Source organism: Physella acuta, unplaced genomic scaffold (genome assembly GCF_028476545.2).
Source record: "Physella acuta isolate Inbredline_101_S28 unplaced genomic scaffold, ASM2847654v3 ptg000164l, whole genome shotgun sequence".
Classification (NCBI taxonomy): domain Eukaryota; kingdom Metazoa; phylum Mollusca; class Gastropoda; family Physidae; genus Physella; species Physella acuta.
The window spans coordinates 1,472,728-1,497,484 of record NW_026731683.1 but is presented as its reverse complement, the minus strand read 5'-3'; the positions used below and the strand labels follow the sequence as shown (position 1 = coordinate 1,497,484).

Below are 24,757 nucleotides of genomic sequence, written 5' to 3'. Positions count from 1 at the left end.
AAAGAAAACACTAACGCGAACATAAACGCCCGGGGCAGAATCGCCTGTTTTAGCTTAATAAACGACTATAGTACCCCAACTTATTCATAGTTTTTGCACTCACTTAAACGAACGCGCCTGTTTCAATTTAATGAACAATTATAATACTCCAAGCTTATCCGTAAAATACCTAAAACATTTGCACTTGATCAATCCCCGCTAATTATGTAATTATTTTTTTCCCAACACCAAAACAACGTAATTAAAAAGTAAATGCTTTTCAACTAATGCAATGGTTTCATAAAGGGAAGTAATTGTGTTTTGCCTAATTTATCAAAGGGAAGTAAGCGCTATAGGACTAAATAAAAACATAATTAGAATTTTTGTAAAAGATGATATTTTTTTAAAACTTGTGTTTAATGAACATGCCGACAATTATTACTATAATTTGAAAAATGAAAATGATTTCCCAACACTTTTAATAGTAATTTTTTAACTCATAAATTTAGACAAACGCGCACGATAATTGATCTAACACTTAAATCCGTAGAAATGCCAACGACAAACATATGCGTTACAGAATTGAGCTTTATATATTAGATTTTTAACAGCATAAGTAAGATTCATGGGATAGTGCACATACAACTTTAGTGCCTACTGTGATGGGGGGAATGTTATGATGCATGTTTGACTGAAGAGATCGGTGCGCAGGATTGATGGTGCGGCCGTATATTGAACGAGTGAGTGTGTGACGCTGTACGCAAGAAAGTGACGTTTTAGTGAGAGTTCCGTTGTTGCCGGGGAAGAAGATTGAAGTTAGTCTTGTCCGTGTTATGTTAGAGTTAGGTTGTCTAGTTGTAGTATCGTTTGTCCAAGCTGTTCGATGTCCATTTCTTATTGTGCAATAAATAGAGTTAGTAACCGATGTCATTCTGTCAAATCCTTCGTAAGCGTTGATGTCGTGCATTACTGCATGAAAACCCCATTAGAAGTGTTCTTATTTTAACTGGTCCTTACAGTATAGGACGCTAGGTCTAGTGGTAGACAACTCGAAAGCTGGTTCAAAGGTTTTATCAGTCCGGTTCTCGAATGGTAGTGACGTACTGAGCCTACCCAGCTCTGAAGGGTACTTGGCCCAAATCAGGGACAGTAAGGCGGCTGGGCACCGTGCTAACCGGACTATCCGACTCTATAGCGGTATCGGAAAATCAGGCGAGCTAAACTGCTACCGTCCTATGAATCCTATGGTCTCAAAGGATAGTTTACATTTTTAAATGGCCAGCTCACTCCTCTCGCCCCTCTACCCACCAGAACATGTTTCCGCTGTGTATTCTATGTAAGGACAACTTAAGAAACTGTTGTTTTCCTTTCCTTAAACTTGGCAGGTGAAAACTTTATCTGGCCATGTGGTTGTAGCTTAACAGGCCCCCATTGTACCGGCCCATTCTGGTTCACCTAGTTCAAGTTTATTGCTAATAAATTATATTTGGCTAATTTATGGTGATCGTAGAACACGGCTATTTAAATATACGAGCCGGCCCGCGGCATAACATACGCCGCTATTTAGTTGTTTCTAATTTTCAATAATTCATAATTTGTGAATTCGACAGTACCAACGCTGACACTGAAAATATTTCTTTAAAACACTATAAGTAGCTCGTTAAGGACCATAACCCCCCCCTCCCCCCCCCCCCCCCTACGTTTAAAATCGTTGGCTCTGCTTTTAAACATTTAGAGCAGGGGTCTCCAAACTATGGCCCGCGGGCCGGATGCGGCCCGCGAGGTCCTCTCGTCCGGCCCGCGGAGATCTTTTTGTCCAAGGAAAAAACGTTTCTTGGTGATGGCTGAGGAACTTTGCTTAGAAAAATCAGACATGACTGGAAGAAAATGGCCCCCGAACTGAAATTCGATAGTTAATGCGGCCCTCGGGCTGAAAAGTTTGGAGACCCCTGATTTAGAGTGAACACAGCTCACTAAAACCATGTAGGGGTGGGTAGGTAGGGAGAGCGTTTGCAGCTTGTTTTCTAACGGCTCGAAGAAGAGAATTATATATATAGATGTAAGTAGGTGGGGTACAGCTAATTGAAATAAACGAAAGTAGGACACGGTTATTTAAATAAACGTAAGTAGAGTACAACTATTTAAACAAATGCAAGTAGGGTATAGCTATTTAAATAAACATTAGGATATAAATGAAATTAAGTGTAGATTCTTTAGTCAGATGATATGGGCCGTAGTGTGGAAAAACCCGCTCCCCAAAAAATTAAGATGCAAAAATATATTATGTCGACATTGTTTACATTTAAATAACTCAATTTTAGAAAAAAAAACACGCGTCTTAAAATGCACGATTGGTAACACGTTGATGAAAGCGACAGAAAATGTTGCGTCAGTTTGGCGCGTAGGACTAGATCGCAGCAACGCTCGACAGGTACGCTAGTAAAAGGTAGCTGTACAGTTAAGTTACAACTAAAGGTAATAGATGTACAGTTAATCTATTATATAAAAGGTAGTTGTAAAGACAGTATACGGTAGTAGATGCATACAACAGTCGTAGTTGTAAAGTTATTTACAACAAAGGTAGAACTTCTAGAATTAAGCTAAAATCAAAGGGTAAAACATGGAAAAACCCGAAAAAAAATGTTACTTTTCCTTCCCCAGAAGTCTAGCACAATGTATCCAAACTTAAGCATAAGTTATGAAGAAGGTGTAATCAAACTTCAGACTGAGTTAAAATTCGAGCCAACAAAGATCGCTGGACTATTTTAAGCCACAGTTCAAGCACTTGGCCCTATCGTAATACCGGAGTGTTTATCTTTAAACAAGATACTAATGGCGCTGTATCACTTCGCCGCTTCCATCAAAGGGGACGTTACCAGAGTTCTCAAATCATCTAACCTTTTATTTCCTAATTTCTGGCAGTAAGTCTCCTCGCTACTTACTGTATTGTGTGGTTTTGATTATATTTTGTCATAATTCTTTTTCAAAGAAACTTAACTTTATAAAAGAATAATTATTCCAATGGGAATAGCACCAGTTATCACTAATGCAAATATACCTGGTCGAATCATAGAGTGTTTGGCTGCTAGCCTGAAGGTCTCGAGTTCGGATCTCGGTTCGAACTTGTGACTATAATGCGTCCCTAAGTCTACCCAGTTCATGTAAAGGCGGCTGGGCATAGTGCTGACCACACATCCCATTATATACAGAGGTCAAGAAACATAATGAACTCTTCTTTATCTGCCCATTAGGTCAAATGAGACATTATTACGTATTTTAAAAGCCTATTCTCTTCCCCATCTTCGTTCTTTATTGTAATATTACAGCGGAATCCCTCTAATGCAATAACGTACTACGCGCCAACAAATGGATCGTTGACTATCCTGCTTATCTTTCTGGATTTGCTTCCATAGTCTTTGTCCACCCGAGTATAATCTGCAAGACAGCAGTTGTTTTAATTTGAACGTTTTATCTGTTGCTGTCCCTAGCTAACGAAACTCATCTGCACTGGTTTCGAACTCGAGACTTTTGGAGTTGGCAATCCTTCGCTCTCCAGCCCGACCACCCCGTCAAGGAAAACCCTATTTAAAACATCTTATTAATCCGAGATTCATGCACTTGTTTAGAAAACCTCCTAAGCTTGAGAAACAAACGAGCCTGATCTTTCGAAAGGGAGTCTATAGCACTAGTTAATCTCAAATCAGCGATTTGCTTCATGGGTTTCCAGGTCAAGTAGACGAAGGAGAGACAGAGAAGGACATAGAGAAAGACAGAAAGCGAGTGAGAGAAATAGAGTAGGGGTTAAGATGCAATCGATCACTAATGATTATTTGAAAGGATTTCACAATTCAATTCTAGACCAGTTTTCACACTGATGATAATTGCAATCATCGATCTCTGACTGCAACAATAGGTTCACCTCAACACTTCACAAGGCAACAATATCGATAAACAATATCGGATATAGAACAAAGTTGCTTGAACAGATTCAAGTAGGTTTATTCTGAGCCCCATGATACGATATATATATATATATATATATATATATATATATATATATATATATATATATATATATATATATATATATATATATATATATATGTTTATATGTATGTATTACTACATATTTAACGCCCCAGATTTGTAAGATTCAAGTTACAAACTCCCAGCCTGCCAAACAATGTCATAAAAGTACAAATGTCTAACAATCCAGATATAAATATTTCCACTCCGTCTGATTAAGTAAAAATAATTGCGTGGTTGATCATTTGGTGTTACATTTTTCATGATATTATTCATCTTTCGTTTTCCATTCCTTTGTAAGTTGTCATGGTTCTGTTTGTTCTTTATTAATAAAGTTAAATAAAGTAATGTACGTGTTTCATGTTTATGTTAACTTGAGAAGTGGATTCGCTGGACCTGTTTCTGTAAGATCACAAAACAGCGCGAACGTACTAGAAACTCTACACAAATAAGACCAAAACGTTAAAAAGTACGAATACGCGTGGGCGGAGGACATCAAACTAGGGCACTATTTTGAAAAGAAAAATGTTAATAGATTTTTCAAAATCTTCATAATCCTCCTTTCCTCCTACTAATCCCACTTCACATTTTCACCCAAAATACCTCGACGATTTCAACCACGGCACTGTGCCGTTCTTTCAACGTGGTTTAGACAGTGATTTCGGAAGGGGTTTAAAAGTAACATGGGAGACTACTGGATAATGAGTTCCAAATACGGACACCTTGAGAATTCCGTTGAAATTGGGTTTAAAGTCATGTACTCTAATGTAATCTGCACAAACATATTCACTACTATATATATATATATATATATATATATATATATATATATATATATATATATATATATATATATATATATATATATATATCAGAGACTTTAAGTTTTACTCTTTCAATTAATTGAACCGCAATTATTCATCAATATCATTTATTTTCAATTCATTTTTTTCCGCCAATGAATCCAATTTTTTTTTCACCTGGGACCATGTCATTCCATCATCCCCCATCTCACTTTCTAGACTGATAATCTCCGGGTCTTGTCTTATCCTTTTTCTGCCAATCTTCCGTTGTGTGATTAACGTGGGATTATCTAAAGAAGTCTGGTGCCCACCCCACTCATTTAACAGTATTTCTTTCCAAACTGTCGCTATATCTAGAGATCCCAGATTATCGGGTGTTTGAGATTGTGTATCTATCATAAGCATCTATCTACAACACTGCAGCTTATCCCTTGATGTATGTGCCACGTTCCATGTTTCTGAGTCTTATAGCCCTATAGATGTTAAAGATTTGTGTTGGAGGTTCTGTGTCTTATAGCCTATACATGTGCCAAGTTCCATGTTTATAGACTTATAGATGTTAAAGATTTGTGTTGGAGGTTCTGTGTCTTATAGCCTATACATGTGCCAAGTTCCGTGTTTATAGACTTATAGATGTTAAAGATTTGTGTTGGAGATTCTGTGTCTTATAGCCTATACATGTGCCAAGTTCCGTGTTTATAGACTTATAGGTATTAAAGATTTGTGTTAGAGATTCTCTGTCTTATAGCCTAAACATGTGCAAAGTTACATGTTTTTGAGCCTTATAGAATTTAAAGATTTTTGTTAGATATTCTGAGTCTTTTGCCCCTTCACAGTGCCTGTTAAATGCGTGTCTTACTTTCCTAATGTATGCTTGCATGTCCTTTTTCAGTAGTACCCGAATCTACCTAGACAATCCGTTGTGCTGAGCAAGTTTATACTTTTGGTAATTGGTTTGATTAATGGGTAATTAGCCCTAGCAGTATGAAGACAGCTCCGTTGGTAGGTGAATCACGACAACCCCTGGGTCTGGTACCCCCCCCCCCCATGATGATCAGGGGTTGAGAGGTATCATTTTTAAAACTATGTTTCTCTTTGACTAATAACCGTATTTTTCCTCAGGATATAACCAAAGATGGGTGAAAACAGAATCAACGATTTAAAGTTATTACAAGAAAAAGCACCATGGATCCATTCAGGATTCAGCAAGCTGACAAATAGATTGGAAACTAAATAAGGTGAGACATATATAACGTGTGAATGTAATACAGTTAGTCGTATGTACATTGGATGCTAGGATCAACTGTACACGCTGATAAAGTAGACTATTCTACATACATTACTTTCATCATACATGTTGAACTAATCACATTGTAACGTGGCTATAGGAAGGATACATTTCTGGTAACAGTAAACATAAGACAAGAAGATAAACGCTGTAGACAGAAGAATCAAAGCGCCCTAGACTAAGCTGGTGTTTCTTTGAACAATTTAAGATGATGTTGTGATGAGGGATCTGTATAAACAAAAAATAATTGTATATGCTTAGGTGGATTGTAAATTTGTAATCAGGTGGAAAATATGACTAATTTAACGACAAGTAAAAGGGAGCTTGTAAATCCACATCCACATCCCGTGTAAAAAGGAGACTTGGTTGTTATGGTTGTTAAAATTCGAAAAAAAAAGTCTCGAGTTAGAACTCGATCCCTTCCAACACTAAAAATTAAGAACTAAGAAGAAGAAGAAATCCACATATATCCCCACATCCCCTGTAAAAAAGGGACTTTTAAATCCACATATATCCCTATATTCCCTGTTATTTTGTCTCACTGTGTACCCCTGACCCGTTATCTGTCAAATTTAGCGCAGATATAATATGATTTACTGCAGATTTTGCCACTTCTTCTAATGCTATCAGATGGCTATCAAACTTACAAATTGATTTAATTTGATTTTTAATTTCGTTAAGCTGTCCACTTTGTAAATAAGGCTTAAAATCATGCTGTGATAATTTCAAACAACCCCTCCCGTCACAAATCCTTGACCCTATCTCGCCCCCCCCCCCTCCCCAAACGTCACCCACACGAAACTAATCCACGCAGAACCCACACGCAACAGCTGAGCTGGATACATAACCCTGTCCAGATCCTAAATAAATCGACACACAACCTCATCCCTAATATGTTAAAATTATAATTTATTTTCCCGTTTCCGATATTTTAACAACTTCTGGCAAATCCTGTCTGTTGACAAATGTCGAATCAGGAAAAGAAAACGAATGACTGGTATCAATTATGTATAATAAGTTTCGGACACTGGTATCCGCGTTAGGGGCCTTGCACATCAGATCGAGATAAATGAATTGTCTTAAATTTCATTTCGGAAATCAGGGTATCTCTTTCAGCTTTGTTTTTGGCTAAGCAAATGCACGCTGATTTCATTTTGAATGATTGATGAAATAAATTATGTACACCGCAGGACAAAAACATCAAACTTGGAATATCATTACGTTTTTGTTTTAAATTACTTTTCTTTATCAGCGAAACTTTTTTTTTGTTTGTAAAATCGGCTAGTTTAAATAATACATGTGAACCATTCTAATGCGTGACAGTTTCCCCAATGGAATCCTAATTGGCCATTTGTTCTGAGCTTAGAAAAAACCACGCGCGCGTGTAGGTTTTTAAATGTGATTGTATATAATGAGATTCAGCGCTTGGAGATGACATGTAGCAGCGCTATCGTGACTTGACTCCGTGATGTTTTATGTCAAGACATGCAGGGCGGTACAGGTACTTACACAAGACATGCAGGGCGGTACAGGTGCTTACACAAGATGTACATGTACTTACACAAGACCTACATGGACGTGCAGGTAATTACACAAGACATGCACGGCGGTACAGGTACTTACACAAGGCATGCAGGGCGGTACAGGTACTTACACAAGACATGCAGGGCGGTACAGGTACTTACACAAGACATGCATGGCGGTACAGGTACTTACACAAGACATGCATGGCGGTACAGGTACTTACACAAGACATGCAGGGCGGTACAGGTACTTACACAAGACATGCAGGGCGGTACAGGTACTTACACAAGACATGCAGGGCGGTACAGGTGCTTACACAAGATGTACATATACTTACACAAGACCTACATGGACGTGCAGGTAATTACACAAGACATGCAGGGCGGTACAGGTACTTACACAAGACATGCAGGGCGGTACAGGTACTTACACAAGACATGCAGGGCGGTACAGGTACTTACACAAGACATGCAGGGCGGTACAGGTACTTACACAAGACATGCAGGGCGGTACAGGTACTTACACAAGACATGCAGGGCGGTACAGGTACTTACACAAGACATGCAGGGCGGTACAGGTACTTACACAAGACATGCAGGGCGGTACAGGTACTTACACAAGACATGCAGGGCGGTACAGGTACTTACACAAGACATGCAGGGCGGTACAGGTACTTACACAAGACATGCAGGGCGGTACAGGTACTTACACAAGACATGCAGGGCGGTACAGGTGCTTACACAAGACGTACATGTACTTACACAAGACGTACATGGACGTGCAGGTACTTACACAAGAAATGCATGGATGTACAAAAGACGTACATGTATGTACACAAGATGTACATCGCTGTACAGGTACATAAACTAGACGTACATAGCGGTACAGGTACTTTGCACAGAGACCTGACGTTTTTATGCTTCATCATTCTAAAAATAACACAACAAAGCTATACTACATGTGCTGTTCTTTGCGTCATGTTTTCTTGCGTAGTTACGATTCATTACGGTGGTGATGCTGTGTAACGAGGACTATACGGTGTAAAAATACAACAAAAGCCGTAGAGTTTGAGTTTGTGTGTGTGTGTGTGGTAGGGTGGGGGGGGTAGAGGGGGGAGATTTTGATCGAAATCCAAATGTAACCAAAATTGATCTGCAGCATTACAAAGGTTGGAATCATACGAAAATATCCACTGTACGACCCTGTATGTAGAAATTTAAAAAATCCAATAGTATTCAAGCGTTGAAAAACTTACCGAAGAGCATAGGGGCAGGTATAAGACAGGCTCCTCTTGAGCTGCGCTACGGCCTGTAACGTCAAGAGTCCATACACAGCCCTCACAACAGCAGCTAAGGTCCTGGGGGCAAATCAAAGCAGTAAAACGTTAATAGTTTTAACATTTGCTCGTGAGCGTCTCACTGTAGTCGACACTCGACAATCTGCAATGGCAACTAGTCCTTATCCTACCATAATACGTTCGCCAATAGCCATTACATTAGCAATGCAATGGTGGTGAAATACTCTAAAACTATCATAATCTAATTAGCGTTGAAGTCAATGGTGAACTTGAAATTTCTATTGAAATTTAGGTTGTTGTCTTGTATGTGTTTGTTTGTAGACAAATCTATTTTTAGCTCGTAATGGATGTGATATTACATGAAGCAATTTCTGACATGAACACCCTTCGTTTTTTTCACTTCACATGCATCATTAAGTAGTTTCCAAATCATTTCTAAACAATTTTGTCATTTGCACGCTCAAGACAGAGCAGAAAATCGACTGCAGTTGCAAGCAAACGCGTACGAATGTAACGATTTCAATGTGTTCAAATACTCGGTACCCCGGATTACACAGCATACTTTAAACACGTTTCGGGAAACTTAAAGTAAAGATTTCAATATGTTCAAATACTCGGTAACAGAGACGTAGCGACCCTTCCCGGCGCCCGGGGACTAACTTTCGATTTGCACCCCTCCCCCCAAACTATTTATAATGCAAAAATGCAGCTAAAATGACATTTTAATTTGTTTTTGCCAACCCATTTTGGCGTCCCCTAAGGTGGGCGCCCGGTGGCATTTGTACCTCACGCCCCCTTCGCTACGCCTCTCATCGGTACCCCAGATTACACAGCATACTTTTTAACAAGTTTTGAGAAACTTGATGTAAAGATTCCAATGTGTTCAAATACTAGTTACCCCAGATTACACAGCATACTTTTAACACGTTTTGAGAAATATGATGTAACGATTTCAATGTGTTCAAATACTCGGTACCCCAGATTAAACAGCATATTTCTAACACGTTTTGAGAAACTTGATGTCATGATTTCAATGTGTTCGAATACTCGGTACCCCGGATTACACAGCATACTTTTTAACACGTTTTGTTTTGTATGTGCCAGATATCACAGCATACATTTAACATTTTTAGAACCTTAACTTCATAAAATGATTTCAACGAGTCCAAAAACTAAGTAGGCCTACCCCAGATTATTCAGCATACATTTAACACGTTTTGGGCAATGTAATTTGATGTAATGATGTAAACACGTACCACAGCCAATACAGTGCGACTATAAGCTATTACGAGGAAACCGAGCTTGATTTTTTTTTGTCGCACTCGCTTGAATTACATTTTTTTATCCACCTGAAGACTCGCCTCCCCTGTACGCGGGACTACCGTTATTTGGGCGGGAAGGGCAGAGATAATTTGGTTTTCATTTCCGCTAGGATGCTTAATCGCTACCGACCTGAACCGAACAGGGTACGTGTTAACGTCCGAGACTGGCCCCACAATTATTCCCTGAGAACAGTATTTGCTAAAAAAAAAAGCCAGTCTTTTAAAAAATCCACTCGGCGAACTTGGACTTTTTCCCCTCATAAATTGCGGGATGTTTTGGTATTTTTTTTAAAGCAGCTCTGGGTGCGTGAGAGAAGTCAACTTTTCAAGCGTTATTTTAAACGTAATTTTTTAAACGTAATGCGTTTCATTGAAACAGTTTTAAATATTTATAGCTTTTTTTTATATAATACGCATTTAGAACACACGAGGATTAATTAACCCAAAAAGTATTCAGTATCTAAGCGTGCATGTCGAGAAGGCTTAAGAGAGTATATAAGAAATGCTTGGCTAATATTTCCAAGATCCTGACGTGATGTTTTCTTCCTGCTTACTTTAAGTTCCCTCTGTGGTTAATGACATTTTTTCTTCATATAGAAACAGGTAACTGAGTAACTGTGTTATCGTTTGTGAATTTTAGGAATAACCACAAACATCGAGACTAGCCACATAAATATTGAGTCTTGCCAAACTAACATCAAGTCTAGCCAAAAATCAAGTCAAGTCAAACCAACATTAAGTCTAGCCACACAAACATCGAGTCTAGCCATACAAACATCAAGTCTAGCCAAACATTGAGTCAAGCCAAACATCAAATGTAGCCACACAAACATCAAGTCTAGCCAAACATTGAGTCAAGCCAAACATCAAATGTAGCCACACAAACATCAAGTCTAGCCAAACATCAAATGTACCCATACAAATATCAATTCCAGCTAAACATCGAATGTACCCACACAAACATCAAGTCAAGCCATACAAACATGAAGTCTAGCCAAACATCAATAGTAGCCACACAAACATCAAGTCTAGCCAAACATCAATTGTAGCCACACAAACATCAAGTCTTGCCAAACATCACGTGTAGCCATACCAACATCAAGCCTAGCCAAACATCAATAGTAGCCACACAAACATCAAGTGAAGCCAAACATCAATGGTAGCCACACAAACATCAAGTCTAGCCAAACATCAATTGTAGCCACACCAACATCAAGCCTAGCCAAACATCAATTGTAGCCACACCAACATCAAGTCTAGCCAACCATTGAGTCAAGCCAAACATCAATTGTAGCCACACAAACATCAAGACTAGGCAAACATCAAGTCTAGCCAAACATCAATTGTAGCCACACAAACATCAAGTCTTGCCAAACATCACGTGTAGCCATACCAACATCAAGCCTAGCCAAACATCAATTGTAGCCACACCAACATCAAGTCTAGCCAACCATTGAGTCAAGCCAAACATCAAATGTAGCCACACCAACATCGAGTTGTGTTTAACCAGGAAGAGCCAATGTTATCGACCGTTATGTTTGGCCGTGCCGTCATGTTTGGCCGTGCCGAATGGACACGAGTCAGGGAAATCAGACGGAAACACCGCTGGGCGGGGACCCGTAGCTCGCCGGCCAACTTTACCCTCGCTACAGCTGCCAAATTAGTCAGTACCCTTTCAATTACCCTTCCAGGCCCCGCAGATTTGTAGCGCACTGGGATCACCTAGAACTAGTAATATATTTACAGCAATGTCCTTCCTACATCACCTAGAACTAGTAATACATTTACAGCAATGTCCTTCCTACATCACCTAGAACTAGGAATACATTTACAGCAATGTCCTTCCTACATCACCTAGAACTAGTAATATATTTACAGCAATGTCCTTCCTACATCACATAGTACTAGTAATACATTTACAGCAATGTCCTTCCTACTTCACCTAAAACTAGTAATATATTTACAGCAATGTCCTTCCTACATCACCTAGAACTAGTAATACATTTACAGCAATGTCTTTCCTACATAATGCATTTAAAATAAGGGTAACGAAAAGGTTTTTAGATATTTTATTTTCAACCAATCATCTTATAAATCCCGAGGGTGTGGGTGTCGTTGGGGAAGCACACTTGCCTTTTCCATAATGCTTTACTTTCTTTCTAAGACTGCTGTTTTAGGTAACTCGGTAATGGGTAGTGTGTTTCATTCTATAATGTCCTTCATCCAGTTTTCTTTACAATTTAAAAATAAAAGTGACGGAACCAAGTTCTGTTTAAATACAAACATGTACAATAAAACCCGCTAGTGCGTGCTCACTTGAAATGAACTCGGGTATCAAATGTATTGTGTGAAAAAAATTCGAAATATCGAATGTCCATTAAATCTGGGAAATGAACGAACAAGCTGATTATATTTTTATAATATAAAAATTGATACGATTGTGTTTGTGATGTTGCTTAATCTACTTATGTAATTTGTAGGTGTATTGATTTTATTGAGTGATCTATACTTGCGCTAGAAAATTGCAAGATTTTTACAACTAAACCCTGTAGCATATAATGTTCTTGTAGAATTTCGTCATGATTGCTTTACTTTATATCTCTTCCGTATGATGAAGTATATATTTGATGCCTGTGCACTTAGAAACGTATCTAAGCTAGCAAGCTTATTTTTACTGTGATGGAGATTTGATTCCTGTTTATTTCCAAAGCAAACAATTTAAGACATTTCGGCCATCAAGGTAATGGTATGCACTATTTTATAACAGTGGCCTAGGGCATAATATAAAACAAGGAATGGCTTCTCAGTCTGGGCGGAAGACGAGTTAGCAATTATAATGAAGGCCATCCCGCCTTCAGGGGTGTGGAGGACACGTCTAGTATTTGGTGAATAACTAAAATCTTTTGAAGGCTGTCTCTTCAATAGGGGATGTGAATGACAGGTCTAGTATTTGGTGAATAACTTGACATTTTTTGAAGGCTATCTCACCAACAAGATATAGAGGAGACACGTCTTGTATTTGATTAACTAGACATCTTTTAGTCTCTCATTAGGTCAAGATATGGGTTACCGAGCATTCAAGAACTTAGAGTGATGTCACTTTAGTAGGGTTACAATACGAGAGTGCTCGTCTAAGTAGCGAGCATCTATTTGTTACAGTCTGTGTACGGTTCATTGACTGAGGCAGTCAGTGATGTTACTGAGGGCACTGAAAAAAAATGTTCAAACGGATCTTTACGGCAGTATGTTGTCACGTGATTCAGACAAGTAATTAGATACCTACGTCCCGTAATATGATAAGATAAAATAATGAATAGTAATGAACAGAAGTGTATACACGGCTACATGCAGTTTTAGATGCATCAAATAATTTATATATATTGGTACAACAGTCATACTATGGGGAGGGGTCTAGGGTGTCAAGAACCAGTCTTGGATTAGAATATTGTATGATCTGAGATACAGGGATAATCCTGTCTCAAAATAGTAAAAAAATAATCTACTTGTTTAAATTCTTAATATAGTTACTCCTACAAAATCTAACATCACAAGTAGTAATTAACAACAAATACAATACGACTTATTTTTAATAACAAATACTAGTAAAACTTGTAAGATATGATTCTACATTTCAAGTAGTTCTTTTTGTTTTTGTTCAACCACACTCCAACATCAATAGCCCAAAGAAGAGAAAACACACTAAAACCTAACAGCAAAAGTTCGCTGGCGAGAAGAGACAAATAAAACCCTTGTTAAAAACTGCCAGAGGTCAAGACCTTTGGGCACAAAAACCCAGAACTGACAAGACCAGATGAAAACTAAATTGAAAGCTTAAGTCAGTCTAACTGCCGAAAATCTGCGAAAATCCGAAATACGCCTGTATATGATATGAGCAAGGGGCCGGGGAAGCGTAGATCGATCGGGTCGATTCCACAGAGAAGTCCGGACGAAGCAATTGAACAGGTCTAATATTGGCTCGTAACAAACGAAACCAGACATGTCATCCTGCTAAGTAAATTAATATGGAATGTTTAAAAATCTACACAATCAAAAATATCATTAGCTCTTTGAGATCGGCGACCTACATGCAGCAGTATAGAAAGAGATCTAAATAGTTTACGTTTTTACAAGCTTTAAAAAAAACATTTTACATCACAACATCCATGTAGCAATAGACTGGACAGATTCAACATAGCGGAAGTTAAACAGCCGGAAGGAGTTTTCGGAAAACGAATGAGACTCATCGGGAGGATCTCAATTGACATGTGGGGGATGAATCAACACAATATTTTAATAAGAAAATACCAGTTTAAAAAAAAAATTAAAAATATTAAGCCCGAAAAATAAAATACCAAAACGTGTATCAAATATTTTTGGGGAGTGAATTTCGCATTCACGTCTGCAAAGCGCAACCTTTCTTGGCGTGACAGCCAGGGGAGAACTATTTTCTCTCCAGCAAGGAAATAGTCATCAGTTAAATCTGAGGCTTAACTGTCTCTCACGAGGTGTAAGGTGTGATAACTAATGCGGGAACTAGACCTTTAAAAACTGTCACTCATTATGCCTTTAAAAACTGTTATTCACTAGGCCTTTAAAAACTGTTATTCACTAGGCCTTTAAAAACTGTCACTAGGCCTTTAAAAACTGTCACTAGGCCTTTAAAAACTGTCACTAGGCCTTTAAAAACTGTCACTAGGCCTTTAAAAACTGTCACCAGGCCTTTAAAAACTGTCACTCACTAGGCCTTTAAAAACTGTCACTAGGCCTTTAAAAACTGTCACTAGGCCTTTAAAAACTGTCACCAGGCCTTTAAAAACTGTCACTAGGCCTTTAAAAACTGTCACTAGGCCTTTAAAAACTGTCACTAGGCCTTTAAAAACTGGCACTAGGCCTTTAAAAACTGTCACGTACTAAGCCTTTAAAAACTGTCACTAGGCCTTTAAAAACTGTCACGTATCAAGCCTTTAAAAACTGTGACTCACTAGGCCTTTAAAAACTGTCACTAGGCCTTTAAAAACTGTCACTCACTAGACCTTTAAAAACTGTCACGTACTAAGCCTTTAAAAACTGTCACTCACTAGGCCTTTAAAAACTGTCACTAGGCATTTAAAAACTGTCACTAGGCCTTTAAAAACTGTCACTAGGCCTTTAAAAACTGCCACTAGGCCTTTAAAAACTGTCACTCACTAGGTCTTTAAAAACTGTCACTAGGCCTTTAAAAACTGTCACTCACTAGGCCTTTAAAAACTGTCACACACTAGGCCTTTAAAAACTGTCACACACTAGGCCTTTAAAAACTGTCACTAGGCCTTTAAAAACTGTCACACACTAGGCCTTTAAAAACTGTCACTAAGCCTTTAAAAACTGTCACTAGGCCTTTAAAAACTGTCAGTCCTTAGGCCTTTAAAAACTGTCACTAGGCCTTTAAAAACTGTCACTCACCAGGCCTTTAAAAACTGTCACTCACTAGGCCTTTAAAAACTGTCACTCACTAGGTCTTTAAAAACTGTCACTCACTAGGCCTTTAAAAACTGTCACTAGGCCTTTAAAAACTGTCACTCACTAGGCCTTTAAATACTGTCACTAGGCCTTTAAAAACTGTCACTCACTAGGCCTTTAAAAACTGTCACTAGGCCTTTAAAAACTGTCACTCACTAGGTCTTTAAAAACTGTCACTCACTAGGCCTTTAAAAACTGTCACTAGGCCTTTAAAAACTGTCACTAACTAGGCCTTTAAAAACTGTCACTAGGCCTTTAAAAACTGTCACTAGGCCTTTAAAAACTGTCACTCACTAGGCCTTTAAAAACTGTCACGTACTAGGCCTTTAAAAACTGTCACCAGGCCTTTAAAAACTGTCACTAGGCCTTTAAAAACTGTCACTAGGCCTTTAAAAACTGTCACTCACTAGGCCTTTAAAAACTGTCACCAGGCCTTTAAAAACTGTCACTAGGCCTTTAAAAACTGTCACTAGGCCTTTAAAAACTGTCAGTCCTTAGGCCTTTAAAAACTGTCACTCACTAGGCCTTTAAAAACTGTCACTAGACCTTTAAAAACTGTCACTAGGCCTTTAAAAACTGTCACTAGGCCTTTAAAAACTGTCACTCACTAGGCCTTTAAAAACTGTCACTAGGCCTTTAAAAACTGTCACGTACTAGGCCTTTAAAAACTGTCACTCACTAGGCCTTTAAATACTATCACTAGGCCTTTAAAAACTGTCACTCACTAGCCCTTTAAAAACTGTCACCAGGCCTTTAAAAACTGTCACTAGGCCTTTAAAAACTGTCACTCACTAGGCCTTTAAAAACTGTCACTCACTAGGCCTTTAAAAACTGTCACCAGGCCTTTAAAAACTGTCACTAGGCCTTTAAAAACTGTCACTCACTAGGCCTTTAAAAACTGTCACGTACTAGGCCTTTAAAAACTGTCACCAGGCCTTTAAAAACTGTCACTAGGCCTTTAAAAACTGTCACTCACTAGGCCTTTAAAAACTGTCACACACTAGACCTTTAAAAACTGTCACCAGGCCTTTAAAAACTGTCACTAGGCCTTTAAAAACTGTCACTCACTAGGCCTTTAAAAACTGTCACTCACTAGGCCTTTAAAAACTGTCACTCACTAGACCTTTAAAAACTGTCACTAGGCCTTTAAAAACTGTCACTCACTAGACCTTTAAAAACTGTCACTAGGCCTTTAAAAACTGTCACTCACTAGGCCTTTAAAAACTGTCACTAGGCCTTTAAAAACTGTCACTCACTAGGCCTTTAAAAACTGTCACTCACTAGGCCTTTAAAAACTGTCACTAGGCCTTTAAAAACTGTCACTAGGCCTTTAAAAACTGACACTAGACCTTTAAAAACTGTCACTAGGCCTTTAAAAACTGTCACTAGGCCTTTAAAAACTGTCACTCACTAGGCCTTTAAAAACCGTCACTCACTAGGCCTTTAAAAACTGTCACTAGGCCTTTAAAAACTGTCACTAGGCCTTTAAAAACTGTCACTAGGCCTTTAAAAACTGTCACTAGGCCTTTAAAAACTGTCACTCACTAGGCCTTTAAAAACTGTCACTAGACCTTTAAAAACTGTCACTAGGCCTTTAAAAACTGTCACTAGGCCTTTAAAAACTGTCACTCACTAGGCCTTTAAAAACTGTCACTAGGCCTTTAAAAACTGTCACGTACTAGGCCTTTAAAAACTGTCACTCACTAGGCCTTTAAATACTGTCACTAGGCCTTTAAAAACTGTCACTCACTAGACCTTTAAAAACTGTCACGTACTAGGCCTTTAAAAACTGTCACTCACTAGGCCTTTAAAAACTGTCACTCACTAGGCCTTTAAAAACTGTCACTCACTAGGCCTTTAAAAACTGTCACTAGGCCTTTAAAAACTGTCACGTACTAGGCCTTTAAAAACTGTCACTCACTAGGCCTTTAAATACTGTCACTAGGCCTTTAAAAACTGTCACTCACTAGACCTTTAAAAACTGTCACTCACTAGGCCTTTAAAAACTGTCACTCACTAGGCCTTTAAAAACTGTCACTCACTAGGCCTTTAAAAACTGTCACTAGGCCTTTAAAAACTGTCACGTACTAGGCCTTTAAAAACTGTCACTCACTAGGCCTTTAAATACTGTCACTAGGCCTTTAAAAACTGTCACTAGGCCTTTAAAAACTGTCACTAGGCCTTTAAAAACTGTCACTAGGCCTTTAAAAACTGTCACTCACTAGGCCTTTAAAAACTGTCACTCACTAGGCCTTTAAAAACTGTCACTAGGCCTTTAAAAACTGTCACTCACTAGACCTTTAAAAACGGTCACTAGGCATTTAAAAACTGTCACTAGGCCTTTAAAAACTGTCACCAGGCCTTTAAAAACTGTCACTAGGCCTTTAAAAACTTTCACTCACTAAGCCTTTAAAAACTGTCACTCACTAGGCCTTTAAAAACTGTCACTCACTAGGCCTTTAAAAACTGTCACTCACTAGGCCTTTAAAAACTTCACTAGGCCTTTAAAAACTGTCACTCACTAGGCCTTTAAAAACTGTCACGTACTAGGCCTTTAAAAACTGCCACTAGGCCTTTAAAAACTGTCACTCACTAGGCCTTTAAAAACTGTCACTCACTAGGCCTTTAAAAACTGTCACTCACTAGGCCTTTAAAAACTGTCACTAGGCCTTTAAAAACTGTCACTCACCAGGCCTTTAAAAACTGTCACACACTAGGCCTTTAAAAACTGTCACTAGGCCTTTAAAAACTGTCACTCACCAGGCCTTTAAAAACTGTCACTAGGCCTTTAAAAACTGTCACTCACTAGGCCTTTAAAAACTGTCACTAGGCCTTTAAAAACTGTCACTAGGCCTTTAAAAACTGTCACTCACTAGGCGTTTAAAAACTGTCACTCACTAGGCCTTTAAAAACTGTCACTCACTAGGCCTTTAAAAACTGTCACTAGGCCTTTAAAAACTGTCACTCACTAGACCTTTAAAAACGGTCACTAGGCATTTAAAAACTGTCACTAGGCCTTTAAAAACTGTCACCAGGCCTTTAAAAACTGTCACTAGGCCTTTAAAAACTGTCACCAGGCCTTTAAAAACTGTCACTAGGCCTTTAAAAACTGTCACTAGGCCTTTAAAAACTGTCACTCACTAGGCGTTTAAAAACTGTCACTCACTAGGCCTTTAAAAACTGTCACTCACTAGGCCTTTAAAAACTGTCACTAGGCCTTTAAAAACTGTCACTCACTAGACCTTTAAAAACGGTCACTAGGCATTTAAAAACTGTCACCAGGCCTTTAAAAACTGTCACTAGGCCTTTAAAAACTGTCACCAGGCCTTTAAAAACTGTCACTAGGCCTTTAAAAACTGTCACTCACTAGGCCTTTAAAAACTGTCACTAGGCCTTTAAAAACTGTCACTCACTAGGCCTTTAAAAACTGTCACTAGGCCTTTAAAAACTGTCACTAGGCCTTTAAAAACTGTCACTAGGCCTTTAAAAACTGTCACCAGGCCTTTAAAAACTGTCACTCACTAGGCCTTTAAAAACTGTCACTAGGCCTTTAAAAACTGTCACTAGGCCTTTAAAAACTGTCACCAGGCCTTTAAAAACTGTCACTAGGCCTTTAAAAACTGTCACTAGGCCTTTAAAAACTGTCACTAGGCCTTTAAAAACTGGCACTAGGCCTTTAAAAACTGTCACGTACTAAGCCTTTAAAAACTGTCACTAGGCCTTTAAAAACTGTCACGTACCAAGCCTTTAAAAACTGTGACTCACTAGGCCTTTAAAAACTGTCACTAGGCCTTTAAAAACTGTCACGTACTAAGCCTTTAAAAACTGTCACTCACTAGGCCTTTAAAAACTGTCACTAGGCCTTTAAAAACTGTCACTCACTAGGCCTTTAAAAACTGTCACTAGGCCTTTAAAAACTGTCACTAGGCCTTTAAAAACTGTCACTAGGCCTTTAAAAACTGTCACCAGGCCTTTAAAAACTGTCACTCACTAGGCCTTTAAAAACTGTCACTAGGCCTTTAAAAACTGTCACTAGGCCTTTAAAAACTGTCACCAGGCCTTTAAAAACTGTCACTAGGCCTTTAAAAACTGTCACTAGGCCTTTAAAAACTGTCACTAGGCCTTTAAAAACTGGCACTAGGCCTTTAAAAACTGTCACGTACTAAGCCTTTAAAAACTGTCACTAGGCCTTTAAAAACTGTCACGTACCAAGCCTTTAAAAACTGTGACTCACTAGGCCTTTAAAAACTGTCACTAGGCCTTTAAAAACTGTCACGTACTAAGCCTTTAAAAACTGTCACTCACTAGGCCTTTAAAAACTGTCACTAGGCCTTTAAAAACTGTCACTCACTAGGCCTTTAAAAACTTTCACTAGGCCTTTAAAAACTGTCACGTACTAAGCCTTTAAAAACTGTCACTCACTAGGCCTTTAAAAACTGTCACTAGGCCTTTAAAAACTGTCACTCACTAGACCTTTAAAAACTGTCACTCACTAGGCCTTTAAAAACTGTCACACACTAGGCCTTTAAAAACTGTCACTAGACCTTTAAAAACTGTCACTCACTAGGCCTTTAAAAACTGTCACTCACTAGGCCTTTAAAAACCGTCACTCACTAGGCCTTTAAAAACTGTCACTAGGCCTTTAAAAACTGTCACTCACTAGGCCTTTAAAAACTGTCACTAGGCCTTTAAAAACTGTCACTAGGCCTTTAAAAACTGTCAGTCCTTAGGCCTTTAAAAACTGTCACTCACTAGGCCTTTAAAAACTGTCACTAGACCTTTAAAAACTGTCACTAGGCCTTTAAAAACTGTCACTAGGCCTTTAAAAACTGTCACTCACTAGGCCTTTAAAAACTGTCACGTACTAGGCCTTTAAAAACTGTCACTCACTAGGCCTTTAAATACTGTCACTAGGCCTTTAAAAACTGTCACTCACTAGGCCTTTAAAAACTGTCACCAGGCCTTTAAAAACTGTCACTAGGCCTTTAAAAACTGTCACTCACTAGGCCTTTAAAAACTGTCACTCACTAGGCCTTTAAAAACTGTCACCAGGCCTTTAAAAACTGTCACTAGGCCTTTAAAAACTGTCACTCACTAGGCCTTTAAAAACTGTCACCAGGCCTTTAAAAACTGTCACTAGGCCTTTAAAAACTGTCACTCACTAGGCCTTTAAAAACTGTCACACACTAGACCTTTAAAAACTGTCACCAGGCCTTTAAAAACTGTCACTAGGCCTTTAAAAACTGTCACTCACTAGGCCTTTAAAAACTGTCACTCACTAGGCCTTTAAAAACTGTCACTCACTAGACCTTTAAAAACTGTCACTAGGCCTTTAAAAACTGTCACTCACTAGGCCTTTAAAAACTGTCACTAGGCCTTTAAAAACTGTCACTCACTAGGCCTTTAAAAACTGTCACTAGGCCTTTAAAAACTGTCACTAGGCCTTTAAAAACTGTCACCAGGCCTTTAAAAACTGTCACGTACTAGGCCTTTAAAACTGTCACTCACTAGGCCTTTAAAAACTGTCACTAGGCCTTTAAAAACTGTCACTAGGCCTTTAAAAACTGACACTAGACCTTTAAAAACTGTCACTAGGCCTTTAAAAACTGTCACTAGGCCTTTAAAAACTGTCACTCACTAGGCCTTTAAAAACCGTCACTCACTAGGCCTTTAAAAACTGTCACTAGGCCTTTAAAAACTGTCACTAGGCCTTTAAAAACTGTCACTAGGCCTTTAAAAACTGTCACTAGGCCTTTAAAAACTGTCACTCACTAGGCCTTTAAAAACTGTCACTAGACCTTTAAAAACTGTCACTAGGCCTTTAAAAACTGTCACTAGGCCTTTAAAAACTGTCACTCACTAGGCCTTTAAAAACTGTCACTAGGCCTTTAAAAACTGTCACGTACTAGGCCTTTAAAAACTGTCACTCACTAGGCCTTTAAATACTGTCACTAGGCCTTTAAAAACTGTCACTCACTAGACCTTTAAAAACTGTCACGTACCGGGCCTTTAAAAACTGTCACTAGGCCTTTAAAAACTGTCACTAGGCCTTTAAAAACTGTCACTAGGCCTTTAAAAACTGTCACTAGGCCTTTAAAAACTGTCACTAGGCCTTTAAAAACTGTCACTCACTAGGCGTTTAAAAACTGTCACTCACTAGGCCTTTAAAAACTGTCACACACTAGGCCTTTAAAAACTGTCACTAGGCCTTTAAAAACTGCCACTAGGCCTTTAAAAACTGTCACTAGACCTTTAAAAACTGTCACTAGGCATTTAAAAACTGTCACTAGGCCTTTAAAAACTGTCACCAGGCCTTTAAAAACTGTCACCAGGCCTTTAAAAACTGTCACTAGGCCTTTAAAAACTGTCACTCACTAGGCCTTTAAAAACTGTCACTCACTAGGCCTTTAAAAACTGTCACTAGGCCTTTAAAAACTGTCACTCGCTAGGCCTTTAAAAACTGTCACTCACTAGGCCTTTAAAAACTGTCACTAGGCCTTTAAAAACTGTCACTCACTAGGCCTTTAAAAACTGTCACTAGGCCTTTAAAAACTGTCACTCACTAGGCCTTTAAAACTGTCACTAGGCCTTTAAAAACTGTCACACTAGGCCTTTAAAAACTGTCACTCACTAGGCCTTTAAAAACTGTCACCAGGCCTTTAAAAACTGTCACGTACTAGGCCTTTAAAAACTGTCACTAGGCCTTTAAAAACTGTCACTCACTAGGCCTTTAAAAACTGTCACTAGGCCTTTAAAAACTGCCACTAGGCCTTTAAAAACTGTCACTAGGCCTTTAAAAACTGTCACACAAGGTTTTAAAAACTGTCACTCACTAGGCCTTTAAAAACTGTCACTAGGCCTTTAAAAACTGTCACGTACTAGGCCTTTAAAAACTGCCACTAGGCCTTTAAAAACTGTCACTCACTAGGCCTTTAAAAACTGTCACTAGGCCTTTAAAAACTGTCACTCACTAGGCCTTTAAAAACTGTCACTAGGCCTTTAAAAACTGTCACTAGGCCTTTAAAAACTTCACTAGGCCTTTAAAAACTGTTACTCACTAGGCCTTTAAAAACTGTCACGTACTAGGCCTTTAAAAACCGTCACTCACTAGGCCTTTAAAAACTGTCACTAGGCCTTTAAAAACTGTCACTAGGCCTTTAAAAACTGTCACTAGGCCTTTAAAAACTGTCACTAGGCCTTTAAAAACTGTCACTCACTAGGCCTTTAAAAACTGTCACTAGACCTTTAAAAACTGTCACTAGGCCTTTAAAAACTGTCACTAGGCCTTTAAAAACTGTCACTCACTAGGCCTTTAAAAACTGTCACTAGGCCTTTAAAAACTGTCACGTACTAGGCCTTTAAAAACTGTCACTCACTAGGCCTTTAAATACTGTCACTAGGCCTTTAAAAACTGTCACTCACTAGACCTTTAAAAACTGTCACTAGGCCTTTAAAAACTGTCACACACTAGGCATTTAAAAACTGTCACGTACTAGGCCTTTAAAAACTGTCACTCACTAGGCCTTTAAAAACTGCCACTAGGCCTTTAAAAACTGTCACTAGACCTTTAAAAACTGTCACTAGGCATTTAAAAACTGTCACTAGGCCTTTAAAAACTGTCACCAGGCCTTTAAAAACTGTCACTAGGCCTTTAAAAACTGTCACTCACTAGGCCTTTAAAAACTGTCACTCACTAGGCCTTTAAAAACTGTCACTAGGCCTTTAAAAACTGTCACTCACTAGGCCTTTAAAAACTGTCACTCACTAGGCCTTTAAAAACTGTCACTAGGCCTTTAAAAACTGTCACTCACTAGGCCTTTAAAAACTGTCACTAGGCCTTTAAAAACTGTCACTAGGCCTTTAAAAACTGTCACTCACTAGGCCTTTAAAAACTGTCACTCACTAGGCCTTTAAAAACTGTCACACACTAGGCCTTTAAAACTGTCACTAGGCCTTTAAAAACTGTCACACTAGGCCTTTAAAAACTGTCACTCACTAGGCCTTTAAAAACTGTCACCAGGCCTTTAAAAACTGTCACGTACTAGGCCTTTAAAAACTGTCACTAGGCCTTTAAAAACTGTCACTCACTAGGCCTTTAAAAACTGTCACTAGGCCTTTAAAAACTGCCACTAGGCCTTTAAAAACTGTCACTAGGCCTTTAAAAACTGTCACACAAGGTTTTAAAAACTGTCACTCACTAGGCCTTTAAAAACTGTCACTAGGCCTTTAAAAACTGTCACGTACTAGGCCTTTAAAAACTGTCACTTACAAGGCCTTTAAAAACTGTCACTAGGCCTTTAAAAACTGTCACTCACTAGGCCTTTAAAAACTGTCACTAGGCCTTTAAAAACTGTCACTCACTAGGCCTTTAAAAACTGTCACTCACTAGGCCTTTAAAAACTGTCACTAGGCCTTTAAAAACTGTCACTAGGCCTTTAAAAACTTCACTAGGCCTTTAAAAACTGTTACTCACTAGGCCTTTAAAAACTGTCACGTACTAGGCCTTTAAAAACTGTCACTCACTAGGCCTTTAAAAACTGTCACTAGGCCTTTAAAAACTGTCACTAGGCCTTTAAAAACTGTCACTAGGCCTTTAAAAACTGTTACTCACTAGGCCTTTAAAAACTGTCACTCACTAGGCCTTTAAAAACTGTCACTAGGCCTTTAAAAACGGTCACTCACTAGGCCTTTAAAAACTGTTACTCACTAGGCCTTTAAAAACTGTCACTCTAGGCCTTTAAAAACTGTCACGTATTAGGCCTTTAAAAACTGTCATTCACAGGCTGTAAGGAGATCTAATGCGGGGACAGCCATAAACAGGTTTTACACTCCCAAATCCACAAGGCTGTATTGTGGGCAAGAATGAAGATAAAATTGTATACATCTGTGAGGTTTTTTTAATCTCACCCCCTCCCCCTTCTAAGAACATCCCCGCATAGATTCTATAGATCTAGACCTGCTCATATCAAGTTGAAAAAGAAATCCATTCTCCATTGGCATCTGGTGTTTAAAAATATTC

General features: G+C 38.7%; 1 protein-coding gene across 1 annotated transcript in view; it reads left to right on the top strand.

Moving 5' to 3' along the window:
* Positions 1–24,757, top strand: part of LOC131935961 (FMRFamide receptor-like) — a 97,597-nt gene that overhangs the window by 38,813 nt on the left and 34,027 nt on the right. The window contains exon 2 of the mRNA XM_059292717.1: positions 5,931–6,046. The gene's annotated coding sequence lies outside the window, so the exon portion shown is untranslated. The remainder of the gene's footprint in view (positions 1–5,930; positions 6,047–24,757) is intronic.